Below are 15,854 nucleotides of genomic sequence, written 5' to 3'. Positions count from 1 at the left end.
AAAAAGAAATATTACAACAGAGAAGAATAAGTAAAATAAATGAGAAAATTGGGGAGAAATCTGCTGTAGAATAAAAAAAATCATTAGCAAGTAATGTAAAAAAAAAGAAATGTTACATATCTGGGTATATTAGTATTTCTCAAAATGGTGTTTAGATAATAACTGACTAGGAGTAAAGTTGTTATCAGACAGAAGTAAGAATAGGTCCTTTCTTATGAAATTTAAAATTTAGGCTCACAACAAAAATTAAGTTCAGCTTTTAATAAAAACAACACATGTATATGCAAATACACACAGATATAAACACACCAAAATCACACAAGACACTATAAATGTAAAAATACGAAAGCCAGTCAAAATGTCAAGAATGGGACAATTAAAAGTCCTACTTAAATCAAAGGCAACAAATGGAAAACATTTCAGTAAGTTAAATTACAGAATATGAGAAACTCACTAGGGCTATGAAACATTAAGCAGATTAAAAATAATCCAACTAAAATATTTGGAAATTAATAGAAATCAAATCAAATAAAAATAAAATAAGAGACTCAAAAGGAAGATTAAGACTTTGACCCCAAGAAAAATTAATTTGCCTAGGTTCAATAAAAGTTGGAATCGTTGAGTGTCTAGAAAGTAAGAGAAATACTACCTCTGAGTAGTTTGACTAGCAAGAAGAAAAAAAACCAACCCAAAGTAAAAATATTCAAATTAGACGTTCTCAAAATATACTGTGCTTACTAAAGTACATCATAGAGAAAACAAAATTTAAAAGCAGAGATTGTTACAAAAATGCACCCAAAATATACATCTGGCAAGGAACTTTCTTCAAGGGACATAAAAATTCTTTGCAACTAACATTAACATAATACTACTCAACATTTAATTAACCATGGTGGCATCACAGCTCTCAGGGTTTGATGCATGGGAGTAATACGTTCAAGGCCAGCCTGAGCAGAAACACCACAGCGGATGTCTATAACCTATGGTCTAAAAATATGACCAATACTTAGCAAAAGGCAAAAGAAAGAAATTAGAAGAGCAGTCCCATGAATGAAAACGAAATATCAAGTATGAATACAATCATTATAAAAATATGATAATAGTTTTATGAACAAATATTTAACAAATAAACTGAAACAATTATAAAATTATGCTCCTTTTTGAAGAAATCATCCAAAAAACTAAAGTCAAAAATAGCATAAACTTTGGCTCCCATTAGAACCAATGAGATACAATCCACAATTTTCACGTTGTGCAACCAAGAAAATCATAGATTGAGATGACTGTTCATGAAGGCTCTGTTAAACCTCTTGGAAATGATTCCCTGCAACCTTATACAAACTTTTCTGGAGTGTTCTGTAAGTTCTGTGAAACTAACATGACCTTGATACATTCCAGTGAAGGAAGACAGAAAAACACAAATTTCTAGGTTATAGTACATATAAATGAATATACAATGATACTAGCTAACTTGTGACAAATTTTATTTAGTAATGTACAAAAGGTAACTGTTGGTGATCAAGTTAGTTAAGTCTAGAAAGAAAATATTACTTTTTTTAGAAAATTTGTTAAACTGCATACATTTAAGAAGAAAGATTCTCAAACAATGAAGAAAAAAAATCATACTATGAAACTAACATGGTACCTACCATTCTAACAGCTGGTAGGAAATGGAGTGAGAACTTAAAAGGGACTCCTCTCCTTAGAAAGAAATCTTTCTGATATCTCCTCTCCATGTTGAATCCTATAGAAAGTTATGATAGAAAGCTGAAGGCTCACTATATTGACAGAGAAGAGCAAAACTTTTCATTATTACAAGCATTCACAAAAGATCAAAATTAGTTTAGAAATTAGGACAATAAGTGACATTGTAACAAAAGTCTCAGGTACAAAAAAGTCAGCTAAAAATTGATTGCCTATACCAAAACTATGTAAGTCTTATTTAAAAATTAACCTCCACATAAAATAGGAAGCAATAACTTAACATACCTAAGAACAAATATAACAAAACACTTATGATACAAATAATTCTTTAAATGTAGCAAAAAATATCCAAATAAATGAGAAGGCATACCATGTTCAGGGAGAAAATTCTATTAATCATTCATACAATGAACTATAAATTCAATTAAATTACAAAGCTTCACAAAATTTGAATATCTTAGTCTAATAATTTCAGCTTAGAATACCAAATGGTTGCCAGGTGCTGGTGGTACACTCCTTTAATCTCAGCACTCAGGAGGCAGAGGCAGTGAACTTGAGACCAGTCTCAACTACAGAGTGAGTTCCAAGTCAGCCAGAGCCACACACAGAGAAACCCTGTCTTGAAAAAAGCAGAGAGAGAAAGGAAACCAAAAAAGCTAAGCATCACTAAAACACTGACATTGGTATGAAATACCATGGGTCCTTTGCCTTCTCTAAATCAGAATTCATTAAAATCCACAGTGGATTAGACTGTGTCATATCTACCCACACACGGCACAGTGAGTGAGCCGTATATCAGATCAGAGAACAGAACTGGCTGCTACGGAAATGGGATCTTGAATCATGGCAGGGTTTCCATTGCAGAATAGTGAGCAAAGGGTAGATTGTTTAATATGAGCAGTGGGATTCATTATCCATATAGAAATATAAAGTTGCTCACGGGCAAAGTATGCTTTATTAAAATGAAAATACAATCCTGAAATGTTCAGGAAACATAAAAGGGAATATGTTTATAATATCAAAATTTAGAAGAAAGTTCTGAAGAATGCTAAAACAGAAAAAACATAAAGAAAATTCTTATTAAGTCCTTTCATTTTCTTCTTACAAGTAAAACATGACCTGCCTGTGGTGGCAAAGTTTTAGGCACCAGGAAAGTCTTTTCGTTTGTGGCATAATTTTCTGTTTCTTGATCCTTTCACTTGATAATGTTCTTAATTTTATGCACTTTTCTGTTCTTGGTGAGTTTGTTTGTGACAAGATTCTCCATATATATCTGATGGCTGCCTTGAACTTATAGGCCTCTACCCTCTACCTCTGGAGTACTAGGTTCAGTAATTTATGCCACCACAGGGAGGTCATGTTCTTACTTGTAAAAAAACAAGTGAAAGAACTTATTAAGAATTTTCTTTATATTTTGTCCTGTTTTAGCGTTCTTCAGAACCTTACTCTAAATTTTGAACTGCCAACTAAGCATGGTGACACTGGTCTGACGTTGCTGCCAAGGACCATGTCTAGGTCCATGGTACACCTGTAACTAGGGTCTGTGTATCATGATGTCTATGGCCCATGTTGCCACCAAGAACCATGCAGATACCAGGGGTCAGGGCTGTCACCTAAGACAATGTTAATGTTCAAAGGTTGCACTGCTGATGATAAAATAAAGATCTGAGGGACCTGTCTTGCCATCAGGGTCATGGTGTAGAATGGGCTGGGCTGCTACCAAGAGTCATATTTGATCTGTGGCCCTACTGCAGCCACAGTCTCTGATGATGGCCATGGCTCCTGTTACCACCAAAGGCAGTGATGATAGGGTTTCACAGAGTTGGTTCTGTGCCTCACAGGCTGCAGTACTTGGGAAAACGGGCCCTTCAACTTACCAGCTACAGCACTTAGGAGAGTAGGCCCTACAACTTGCACTGACAGTGCAGTAAAGCCAAGCCCTGTGGAATTACAGGTAAGCCAGCCTTGAAGGTGTAAGAATGGGAGAGCTAACCCCACTATCTGTCTGGCATGTGGTGTCACGGGCAAAGGAGATATGCCCCCACACCCTTGGTCCCTCCCCTGCCCCTTGACACCAAATTCAGGTGGGAAATCTGGTCCTGGAGTCACAAGAGTGGGAGAGGTGTGCTCCCTCACCAACTGTACCACAAGAGAGGAGGCCTTGTAACCTACCTAGGAAAAACAGTAGAGCTGACCCCGGTGGGGGGGTGGGGTAAAAAGGGCCTGAGGTCATGGGAGTAGAACTGACCCCAATCCTTGCTGCCTGCTGCATTGGGTGAGCTAGCTATGGTAGTGCTGGAGAGATTGCTCAGGTGGTGATGGAGAGGGAAAGCTGCCGAATCAATCAACCCACTACCACCCAGACCCCCAATCAGGGCTATAAGTTAACCCCCCTCAACATTCACCTCATCTGTGACCTGCTAGAGCATGTAAAAGGGCTGGATCCTGCAGATCCAAAGCTGCAGGATCTCCATGACACAAGGCAGCAACAGGCTATCCAAGGAGTCCCAGTAACCGAGGAGTATTAATAATATAGCAGAAGAAGTCAGAGGCCTTGAACCAGACCAATGATTTATACCAATGAATATTTGCAAGATGTGTGGACTAAAAAGTGTACTGTGACTCACTGGGCTACACTACAACTTCCACACAAGATCTTGTTTTGTTTGGATTTTGATATTTATGCTTGTTTTGAGGATATTGGTTTGTTTGCATTTTTGCTTTTTTTATTCCTTTTAAATTTTATTTTATTTTGTAAGTGAGGTTGCAAGGGCGGGCAGTAGTTGATGTGGTAGTTGGTGATATCCTTCTGTATATGTATTGCTTTTATTGGTTGATGAATAAAGCTGTTTTGGGCAATGACTTAGCAGAGCAAAGTCAGCCGGGATATCTGGACAGAGATATATAGAGAAAATAGGCAGAGTCAGAGACACCATGTAGCTTCCAAAGGAGAAAGCTGTCCAGAACCTTTACCAGTAAGCCACAACTTCATAGCAATACACATATCATTAGAAATTAGTTAATCCAATCTAAGATGTATGAGCTAACTATAAATATACCTGAATCATTGACCAAGCAATTCTTCAATTAATAGAGTTTCTGTGTGATTATTTGAGTCTGGGTGGTCAGGAAAAAATGATCAGTCTCTGTTTAAAAATGCCATCACCTGTGGACCAACTAAATCCTCTTAAAACCAGAGAGATCTTGGGAAGAAATTCTAAACACTAAAGAACAGAGTTAAGCGGGGCTTCTTGGTAGCAGCATTTTCTCGGATTGGCTCTTTTTGCTAGAGGCAGACAGAGGCATGATTCCTTAAAGAGAAAACTTCCTGACTCAGCATCAGTAGCAAAAACTGTGCAGCCATCTTCCTGATTCATGCTGGTGTGGCTACGGGGCACTTAAATGGGGTCTGTGAGCAGCATGCTAGAAATTGCTTAATAGTGAGATCAGCTGCATCCCTGGAGTTGGGGTGGTAAGAATGCCTCCTCCATGTTTGACTGGGTGGAGCAAGCAGGCAGGGCCACAGAGTTGGTTCTAGCCATAACCCACTTAGAATTAAAAAATACACTGCTGGTTAGAAAATAATTACAGACACATAATAAAGACAGTTTCAGATAAAAAAGAAGACCTCTGAATGGGCCACAGTATTGGATAAATGTACATAGGCTTGGGAGAAGAAAAAGATTATAGACAGTTATAAAAAGAATTATGTTTTAAAAAATAAAACAAAGTTTTTAAAGAGACAATAAAAGTGATATAAAGGAGTACACACAGTGATAGATTAAATGAGTAAAGAAAAATAAGCCACAAAAAGATGGAATCTACACAGAGAGTCTGGATTATGCGTATTATATTGTTTTCTACAATTTTTTTTGATTCTGGAGGCTGCTTAGCTAAACCAAGAAAAAGGTATCTTGACTTGAAAGTTTGGATCTAAGGATATGTTGTTTTAGAAAAGAGATTCTGCTTTTGTTTCCATAAAGCATGGGAACCTATGGATTTCTTCCAGACTAATGTGGTTCGACAGAACAAGATCCCCCAAAAGATCTCTATGAACCCTAAAAACACTTCACCCAACAAATGGCAGGAAGCAGTTTAGAGAAAACAATGCCCAAATTCCCAAAATGATTGTTTATAAATGTTTGCTTTTGTTTAAAGGGATTGATTATAAATGGTTAAATGGTCATAGTCAATCTCTCTCTAAAACAAAGGGGCAGGGCAAAAGATATGATACAAAGTTGAATACTTTGCCTTGGTGTAGACTTTGGTATATTGAAACAAATTTAAGGTCAATTTGCTATACTGTGTATACGTATTTCTGCTCTTGTTTAAGGTAATGTGTTTGTGCAGATCATTTAAAACTGTAATGTATAATTAAAATTACAGATTAATAGTCATTTATAATAACCAAAACTTGTAGTCATGCTTGTTAGATTTTCTAAATGTACAGAGATATATTTCAAATGGATAGGTATTCTTCAACCCTTTCAAAGACCTACAGAATGTGGCATTTTAAATGTTTTAAGAACTTAAACTTTTCTCAACAGTGAGACATGTCTGCTTCTGGCTGTACCAATCTATTTCAAGAGATGATGGGCATTAAAAAGACTCCTTATAGAGTTTGCTAGTCATTTGGGCAAGAAACTACTCTTGCCTGGACTTGACATTGGAATAATTAAATCTATAGACTAATAAATGGTACAAGTTACAGAATGTGATATTTTGTAACTCCACCAAAGTTTAAGGAAATTTCTCTTTAAACCAAGAGTGCCCCCCCCCCCCAAATGAAGTCACTTCCATCTAAGTTAGAGTTTTTATTGCTGGAATGAAACACCATGAACAAGAATCAAGTTGATGAGGATAGAGTTTGTTCAGTTTGTACTTCCACACTGTAGTTCATCATCAAAATAAGTCAGGACAGGGATTCAAAAATAAAAGGAACCTGGAGGCAGGAGTTGATGCAGAGGCCATGGAGGGATGCTGCTTGCTGACTGGCTTGCTTCTCATGGCTTGTTTAGCTTGCTATCTAACAAAACCTAGGACCATCTGTCCAGGGATGACACCTTCAATAATGGGTTGGGCCTTCCTTCGTCAATCATTAATTAAAATGCCATAAAACTGGGTCTTATGGGGGCATTTGCTCAATTGACATCATTACACAGCATAGACAAGAGAGAATAACTTAAGTGGCTTATCAATACTCAGTGAATCACAGAGGATGTAGAATCCACTAATTAGACAGTATTTCCTCATAATGATTAGAGATGGCTGGAAAATGGTTTTAAACTTTTGGGGAGAAGGAAGTGCTTTCCCTAAGACTTAATGACTCATTTAAATTTTTTTCTGAATTTATTTTGTATTTTTCTACTTATTTTAAATTTTGTTTTAAACAAAGGTAAGCAGTTTTAATATACTGCAATAAAATATGATTATGTGTTTTGTAAATAGCATCAAAATCCTGCGTTATTAAAATGAAAAACATACTCAATACGTTGGACATACTGTATGAGAATACATGAATTCTTTGCAGACATCAATTCAATTTAAATCTCACCAAATATATTCAATGTAACTTTACTCAGTATTGATCCCAAGTGAGGGTAGTTCAGTTTCTTTGGGAATGGAGTTATCTATTTCAGCAATCAGAGAGCCAGAGAAGCAATTGAATCAGAGCAACTACTTGCAAATGGCCAAACAAATTGATAATCTTAGACTTAAAAATACTGCTTTAATGCAGAGAAAGTATAAGCCCTATTTTATTTTCCTGCTAATGACAGTGTTTTCTCTTTAGCCAGACAATATGAGGCTGATCATGTTATTATGGCAAAGCTATTCAAAGGCTTGGAAAATGTCCTTCCATTGGCTCTGATACAAAATAAATACCCCTGAATAGCCTAGTGCAGACACAATTCTTTTAGAGGATTCACTCTTCTTAGGTGAATTCCTTCCTTTGGAGGAATTATGGCAACTCTCAGCCTGGCTAAGCTATTATTTTTCAGGACACATAAAAGCTCAACTTTCCCAGAGAGTACTGAGTGCCCTGGAGCAAATACTGAACTTGGGAGGTATTCAGGAGGGCACTAGGAAAACAGTGTGTTGATTGCAGATTAGAGATCCCTGAGCAGCTATCCTTGCTTGGCAAAGCACAGGAGGTTTCAGATCCAGGTGGCAATTTAAACAGCAAGAAATGTCAGCTAACAAAGAGCATTCCTTGTTTTGTTACAACTATAGCCTTTTCTGCTCTGTGTAAGTCAAAGCAATGAAACACATCAATGTGATAGATGGTAATCAGGAGTACATATCATTTCCACTGTGTTTTTTTATTAGAAATATATCTTGAGTGTATTATGGGATATTATGGGGTATTAGATACATTTAACTTTAATAATAGCTAATTCCTTCTAGTAATGCCTCATTTTTGCTACATTTGATATTCAATTATCCATCAACATTATCAACACTAGAAAAGAAACATATTATATGTGTCTGCCTGCTGTAGCTTCCCTTGAGCAGGTATGAAAAACCAGTCTTGCCCAGTACCATTGGGACCAGAAAGGAGAAGGAGACCCACACTCCTATTTGGGGCAGCTTGCCCTATGGGAAACAAAAATCACAGTCCGACCACGCATTTTGTGGGGTCAGGCATTTGGGTGTCATTATACTGAGCAAATATATGGTGGTATATGGGACAGAGAGGCAGAATGGTTCATGTCATGTGGAGAGAGGTAGATATGAAGAGGTAAAAGACGTGAAGAATGGATATAGGTGGGTATCATGCTTCCCACCAGGGGCCATGGTGGCATCTGGGCCTGGGATGCTGCCAAGGACCATGCAAGGGTTCATGACCTTGCTGCATCAGTTGGGTCTGTGTTGATCTCCCTGGCTCTTGTTACCACTGAAGGGCATGGGGATGAGGCTGCAGAGAGTTGGGCCCATACCTCTTCACCTGCTGCAGTTGGGAAAGCTGGCCCCGGGATCCTGAAAGTGGAAGAGATGCTCCTGCCCCTCACTGTCTACAGCACACTGAAGAGCGGGCTCTGTACCTTGCCTGGGCAGTACAGTGGAGCTGACACTGGTGGTGGGGATACAGGTGAGCCAGCTCTGCGGGTGTCAGAACAGGAGAGCTAACCCTGCCCCCCTCACATTCCATGTGGTGGCATAGGCAAAGGAAAGATGCCACAGCCACTTGCCACCTGCAGCAGGTGGGAGAGATGGACTTGGGGCTGTGAAAGTGGGAGAGCTGTCTTTATTCTATACCAGATGCAGCACTTGGGAGATTAGACCATACACCATGCATGGGCAGCACAGTAGAGCTGGCCCTGGTGGTGTAGGTACAAGTGAGCCAGCCCTGAGGGTATGACAGCCAGAGAACTGGCCACCAATCCTTAGGGTCTACTGCATTGGGTAAGTTAGTCATGTCAGTTCTAGAGAGCTCTCCCTGGAGGTGAGGGTGAGGGAAAGCTGGCAGGCTGAGAAACCCAGCTACCATTAGGCCCAGAACCAGGGTTATGAGTTGGCTCACCCCAACATCTACCCTATCTATGAAAGGATGGAGCACATGAAGGTGCCATCCTGCAAATCCAAAGCTGTATGATTTCCAGAACACAAGGAAACAACATCTTATCCAAGAGGAGTCCTAGTGTGTGCCCATTATCAATTTTAGCAGAAGCCAGAGGCATTGAGTCAGATCAATGATTTATTGCAATGAACTCTTTCAAGTAAAGATATGTGGAATAAAGGGCAGACTGGTTGATTCACTGGGCCAAATTACAGCTTCCACAATGAAATGGTTTTATTTTCTTTATTTTTTTTTAATTTTATTGGGGTAGGGGTGTAAGAGCAGCAGGCCAATATGAAGGGTCAGGAGACAAATGGGATTGGAATGCAAGATGTGAAATCCACAAAGAACCAATAAAAAGTTTAAAAAAACATTTTATTAGTCCTGTTTTCATTAAGAGTACAAAATCATATTGGATACACACAATAAGTATATATATTTTAAAAGTAACAGTAAAATTAATTTTTATATATTTATCTGCTAACTTAAGACAGCACACTGCAATGGTGTTCACGCCCACGAAAACATTGAAAAAAGCCCTGGCCTTGACAATACGGTTGTGCTTTGGTGTCTGCAGAGAGTGACTGAAGGAATAACACGCCTTACAAATGTGTGTCCTGTTTACAAGTAACCTACCAATATCTCCCCTATAGGCTAAATTATGTCAATTATCTATACTCCCAGCTCAGTAGAGACACTGTGTCAGTGTTTTTATGCTGCAATTGCTTAGGGTGTAATAACAGACAATCTGCATGTGTCTGGATCTTTCCCCGTCTTTGGATCCATGTTTGGTTTCATGACTGGATGTGGTGCTCCAAAAGGCAGAGGACAGAACATTCATGAACTACCACCATGGTCTTCCTCCTGGTGATGGCTGGGAGCAAATTCTCAAGAAACAAACTTCCAGAGAGCAAACAACTATATCATAATTTTTTACAATGTATTGTCAATATTAGTATTTTATGATGTTTTTAAAAATAATATTTCCAACAACAATGTAAACTATTTTTTTTTTTACTTTTTACAGAATTAACAATTCTATAAAATATTAACTTACATACTGTGGGTGAAATACTTTGGTTCTATGTAGTTTTTTTTTTCTTAATTGGCATAGCATACATAGCTGATTGCACCAACACCTAAAACTGAACCTTGTTTTATTTATTTATTTATGTCATTCAGTTTTTCTGGGAAAAGTCTTACTATATGTTCTAGGCTGAGCTGGAACTCACTATTAGCCTTCACTACAGTCATTGCCCAGACTCATCCTCCAGATTCATCCTGAGATAATAGGAATACACCACTATGCCCAGCTAAATGGATACATGTTGAAGGATAGAACCTGGAACAATACAGGAACAGTGCCCATTTGAGCAAGTCATGTAATTGCTATGGGAATCTTGCTTCATAACATTGCTGCAAGGAAAGTTAGGGCAAGTCAACTTGCTGTGGAAGGCACGGGGAGAGGTTATTTCTTAAACCACACAGCATGCATCCTTATTCTTCTCTTATCTCATGGGGTGAGTGAGCTCCTGGAGGTTAAAATACCATTTACCTAGCTGATGTTCCTTTGCTCTTTTGGATGGGTGCAGGAAAAGGCAAAGTGTGATTTTTAATGTTGGTGATCTCAGTCGAGGCCCCATTTCCAGACCAAGAGATATAGAGGATATAGTCTGGATCCTGAGAGCTCTAAGTTTTCAAAATTTAAGGACCCGAGGCATAATATTCTAGGTGTTCAGATCACAGGATTGCTGCTCTAGGCTTTGACTATCAATGCCCTGGCACTTAGTAACCAACTCAAAACAATAGCTACAATTGGCCGAAGTACAAAAAGGTCAATGTTCTGGCTCTTAAGTCCTTAATGTGAGGACCCAGTTCCTTACAGTGGCTGGGGTTACATCTGTCATACAATGGTTTTAGGATCCTCGTCTCTTTGTTTTTGGATACTCCCTGGAACACTTCCAGCACAAAGGGCTCACCATCTCTCTCCTTTATCACTTCTCTATAGGAGACAGTCTATCTTGAACAAAACAAGTCTAGAATATCAAAATCAGTATATAAACCTCTTAAGCGACATTTCTTTGCCATGCCTGCATTGCATTGCCTGCTTTGCATTGCCTGCATTGCCTCTGCCAGTGCTACTTTTGTCACCACCATCTCCTCACTGTGTAACCAGTGTACCCCATTCTAGTCTGAAAAATGTCCACAGACAGGAAAGAAAGGATTGTAAGAGCCTTTCACTGGGATTCATGTTGCATCCTGAGGGAGCAGGAAAGTATTTCCTGACTGATATAAACTGTAGCGCAAACCATATAGCCAGGAAAGGGATGGTAGGACTATGGTATATAGCTTCCATATTGTAATCTGTGCCATTGGCAACACAGTTTCTACTTCCACCAGTTGCATGTCTTTCTTTGGACCATTTATGGTGCTTCCATTACACAAATCACTAGTTTTCATTGAACCATCTGAAATGTCTTTTACCTTTGAAATGAGTGAGAATATCTATAGAGTGAGCAGACTTCACACTGGGTTCATTAGGAGTGATCTCTTCCAAAACTGGCATGGGTGATCTGCCATGTTGCACTGAAAGCAGTGCTTTCTGCAGTACTGGTTGCTTCAATTCAGTTATAAACATAATCGGTAAACTGGAGTTGTGCTCTTCAGAGTAGCTGAGGGGAACTTAGAACTGCCAGGCTGCCTTGTTCGCCAAACAGCAGCTTAGTTGTTGGTTCACCACTTGGAGCAAACACTTAGGGGAGGGCACTTGACAGCTCTAACACAAGCAGGTGAAAGGCTTATTCCTAACCGGTGATGTTATTAGAAGGGAAGTGAATCAAGGCGCATCAATAAAATAAACACAAAATTAATGTTAATAAGACTATTTGCATTTCTACCTTATGTTGCTCAAATGTCATTAGTCCCTCTGCCTAATGTTCCAAGAGAGTGTTGGGTCTGTTCAACCTGTCTCACGTGTGACAAAGATCTAAAAATGGGCAGTTCAGCTCTCCAGAAGTCCTGGAGAGAGCTGACAAAGACTTCGCACCTTGCATCTTTTGAGCAGTTCTTTCTTCCCTCTTTCTATATGTAGGCATATAGTGCAATTATTGCAGTTGAAGAGTTATATAGTGGTGCTATAATCTATTTTATATGAGTTAGCTGTGAAGGGTTTTTTTTCTTCTTATACGCTCATAAGCCACAGGCACTTCCAAGTTGGCAGATGTGTAAACTTGGAGAGCTATGACATATTTTTACAGTTTGGGAAAACTGATAATCAGAGCAGATCATGAAGCAGAGATTCATGTGGGAAACATATGTTCAGACAAGTGTCATGGTGTGGGAACAACAAGCTTACCCTAGAAACCTTTACATCATAATTTCTGGGTGATGTGCTCTTGAACATTTTTTGTTCCAGAAGTTGAGCTTCATAATTTTCCTGAACCATGACAGTTCTTGATTGCATATTTTCATATTATTATTAAAGTGTTTTTTTTCTTTCCGTGAGACTATTTGCGATTATAAACGCATTTTTAACTATTTATTCACCTATTAAATAGCACTGATAACAGATAAATTTCTATAAACCATTGAATTTGTTTACTTCTTTGTTGATTCATAGTTGGCAAGTATTCAGGTGGTATAATGGTGCATTATTCTTAAAAACTGTTTTTTAAGAACACTTTTTTTTTATGGATACCACCAAACAACAGAAAATACTTGAAATTTTAGTGGAATCTTCGTCCCATTGAAGTTAAGACAGAGGGTCCCAAGCTGATGAAAAAATATCCTTCAATTAGCTATTGGCATGTCTTTTGTCATGAATAAAAGTAGGGATTACATATATACATATTTTACAAAGTTTTGAAACAATGAGGCATTATTTTAGTCAATTCTACTCCCTGTTGTTTAGAAATGCAGGCTTTGACTACCATCCTCATGCTGCCTGGTTGTATAAGGTGAGCTCAATGATTCGGGTAGCCAGCATCAGTAGAGCTGTAACCAAAGTAAGCCTCTGTGTGTGCATCAGTAGAGCTGTAACCAAAGTAAGCCTCTGTGTGTGCTTGTTGTGTTGTTTAGCGATGGGGAGTAGGGTACAACTGACATGATGGCTGCTCTTTAGCTTTTGATAAAACTGCATGACTGATCTTCACTCTCCAGAGAACCAAGAATGCATAAGGGACTGATACAAACCACTAGTATGCTCAAACATGGAGGCCTCCCTTCAGAGTGTTATGTTAAAATTTAGTCAATTTCAGGGAACTTGAAGAGAATCTGTTCGGAAGAAATTGCCACACGTTTCACATCTGTGTGTAAAACACATTTTTATCCCATTGTTTCATTGCCAAAGATTCAGGATGTTGTTCTTTTTCAAAGCTTTCATTTTGGCATATTTCAGGAAATACCTTTTCCATATGTTTGGTAGAAGCTTTATGGCAGTTTCTAATAATTTATGAATTGGACATTCAAAATCCACATTTTCTTAATATTCTAAAATTATAAATTATACTTAGTATAGGATACTATTACTTGTCTTGCCTGCAGATGATATTGAGAAATTACACTTGTTAATATAAAGTTTAATTCAGAGATGTGGGAAGGTCTAGAAGAAATAGAATAAGAAATCAGAGAAAACATTTATGAAGTTATAAAAAGCTGGGAAAGTAAAAATAGGGTCTTCGTAATGTGTTGCTGTTTATCCTGTACAAAGTAAGTTGGAATCCACTTCAAGAAAAACAAAACAACTCAAATCAAAAACTCCCCACACCCTCAAATACTGAGCTGACTGGGGTAATTCACGACACTCTATCATCTCAAGTAGTTTTAAGACTGTACATTAGCTTGTCACTTCAACTGTGTGGAAAGATAACTACAACTACAAAAAATTGTCCTTTCCATATGTCACCTGGTAAACATCATGGCTCTGTCTCTCGGGTGCTCTTTGTAGTGATGTCGAGATGAGAACTCCCAAAGCACACGGCATTTGTCAATCTTACTTTTCATTTTAGGACAAGCACATTTTTCATTCCATTGATAACACCAGTCTTCAAGTTTTTTAAATAAACGTATCATTGATAGGCCATCTCTTACAGATATAGACTTGAAAATGTAGTTAAGTATTCAGGTTTTTATTTGTTCCCTGTCTGTGTTCTAAATTTCAGCAGTGTCCTGTTTCTTGGGGCTTAAGGACCCATCCTGGGGTTGAGGTAGGTTGAGCAGAAGGGTCTTAAATTCACTGAAAGCCCATTGCTCGAGATGTGTGGTAGATTTGTTCTCATTTTTACATCATAGCTTATTGCTGGGTGGCATATCCCTACGCCATACACGAATTTGACTTTGAATATTTGACTTGTCCAGTACCACAACCTACAAAGGTATTTCTGGTTCTACACATGTGCCTTTTGAGTTTATCTCATTTGAAAGCTGCTGCTCTTCCTCGTCTTTCATTTCCTGATTCTGTTTTGAACTTTGTCCTTAAGTATGAAAATAATCAAAATTGCTAAAAATCTGTGTTATAAGAATGAATCAGAATATAAGAGGAAAATACCGTTGAAACTTTTTACAATTCTAATTGAAATGAATCACTGGTCCATCAATGCCTGGGTTTGAAGAGTGCTGCTTTGTTTATGCTTCACTGGGCCATTATTTTGTTTAATTACTATACAATAGTTATGCTGAAATGTAATTAGCAATTCTAGCTTCTAATTATATAATCAGTAGTAATTATTAGTTCGTTGAGTTTTCATGCTGTATGTGAGCCAGTGTTCTTCTGAGTGTTCTTGTACATATATTCCATGTTGTGTGTTTACATGGATAGCATTTGAATTCACTGGAAAGGAAAACATTTATTTCAAAAATGATAAGTTTAGAATTTTAGAAGTATCAGAATGGGTTGTGTATCAAATTTTCCTGAGCCTGTTTCTCGATCTACAATATAAGGGAATAATTTTCATATCTCTAGAAGAATATTTTTTAAACAAAGATAGAATTATTAGATTTTAGAAATACAAAGCATATATATGTCCAAGTTTTTACTTAATAATTATGTAGGAAACATTAAACATTCTATAAGACATTTAAAGGAGAATTCAAAGTACCCTGTAGACATAGACAACGGGGATGTTGGGAAAGAAGTTACTGTTAAGTAGGGGTGAGAAATTGTCTGTCTACAGGAGGACTTCATTTGCCACTCACTCTTTCATAGAGAATCATTTCCATTTCATTTAGCTTTATTAAATTTACAGAGATATAAAGAGCTCAAAATCAATGCAAGATATAAATCTAATAGAATCAGATAGCTAGAAAAGTGAAAGGAGAAATATGTCTATTGAAATTTTTGTCTAATTCAAGGTCTTATACAATTTTTTTTCTTAAACAGATATCTTGGCAGATAATTATGAAGTTTACAGCAAATTTGCATATTGCTTTCATTTTTATGCATATATAAATAGATCAGAGGAGTAGAAGTAAAATCTTTAAGAATATCTCCTTATGTAATCATCATAGTCATTAACACGTGAAACATGAATTTATATCAGTTCAATAAAATCAGCCATAAGAAGATTCAGTATGTTTGCTGAATGGATGTGAAAGT

This window comes from Microtus ochrogaster, chromosome 18 (genome assembly GCF_000317375.1).
Source record: "Microtus ochrogaster isolate Prairie Vole_2 chromosome 18, MicOch1.0, whole genome shotgun sequence".
Taxonomy (NCBI): domain Eukaryota; kingdom Metazoa; phylum Chordata; class Mammalia; order Rodentia; family Cricetidae; genus Microtus; species Microtus ochrogaster.
The sequence above is the reverse complement of the archived record's forward strand: the minus strand, read 5'-3'. Positions refer to the sequence as shown.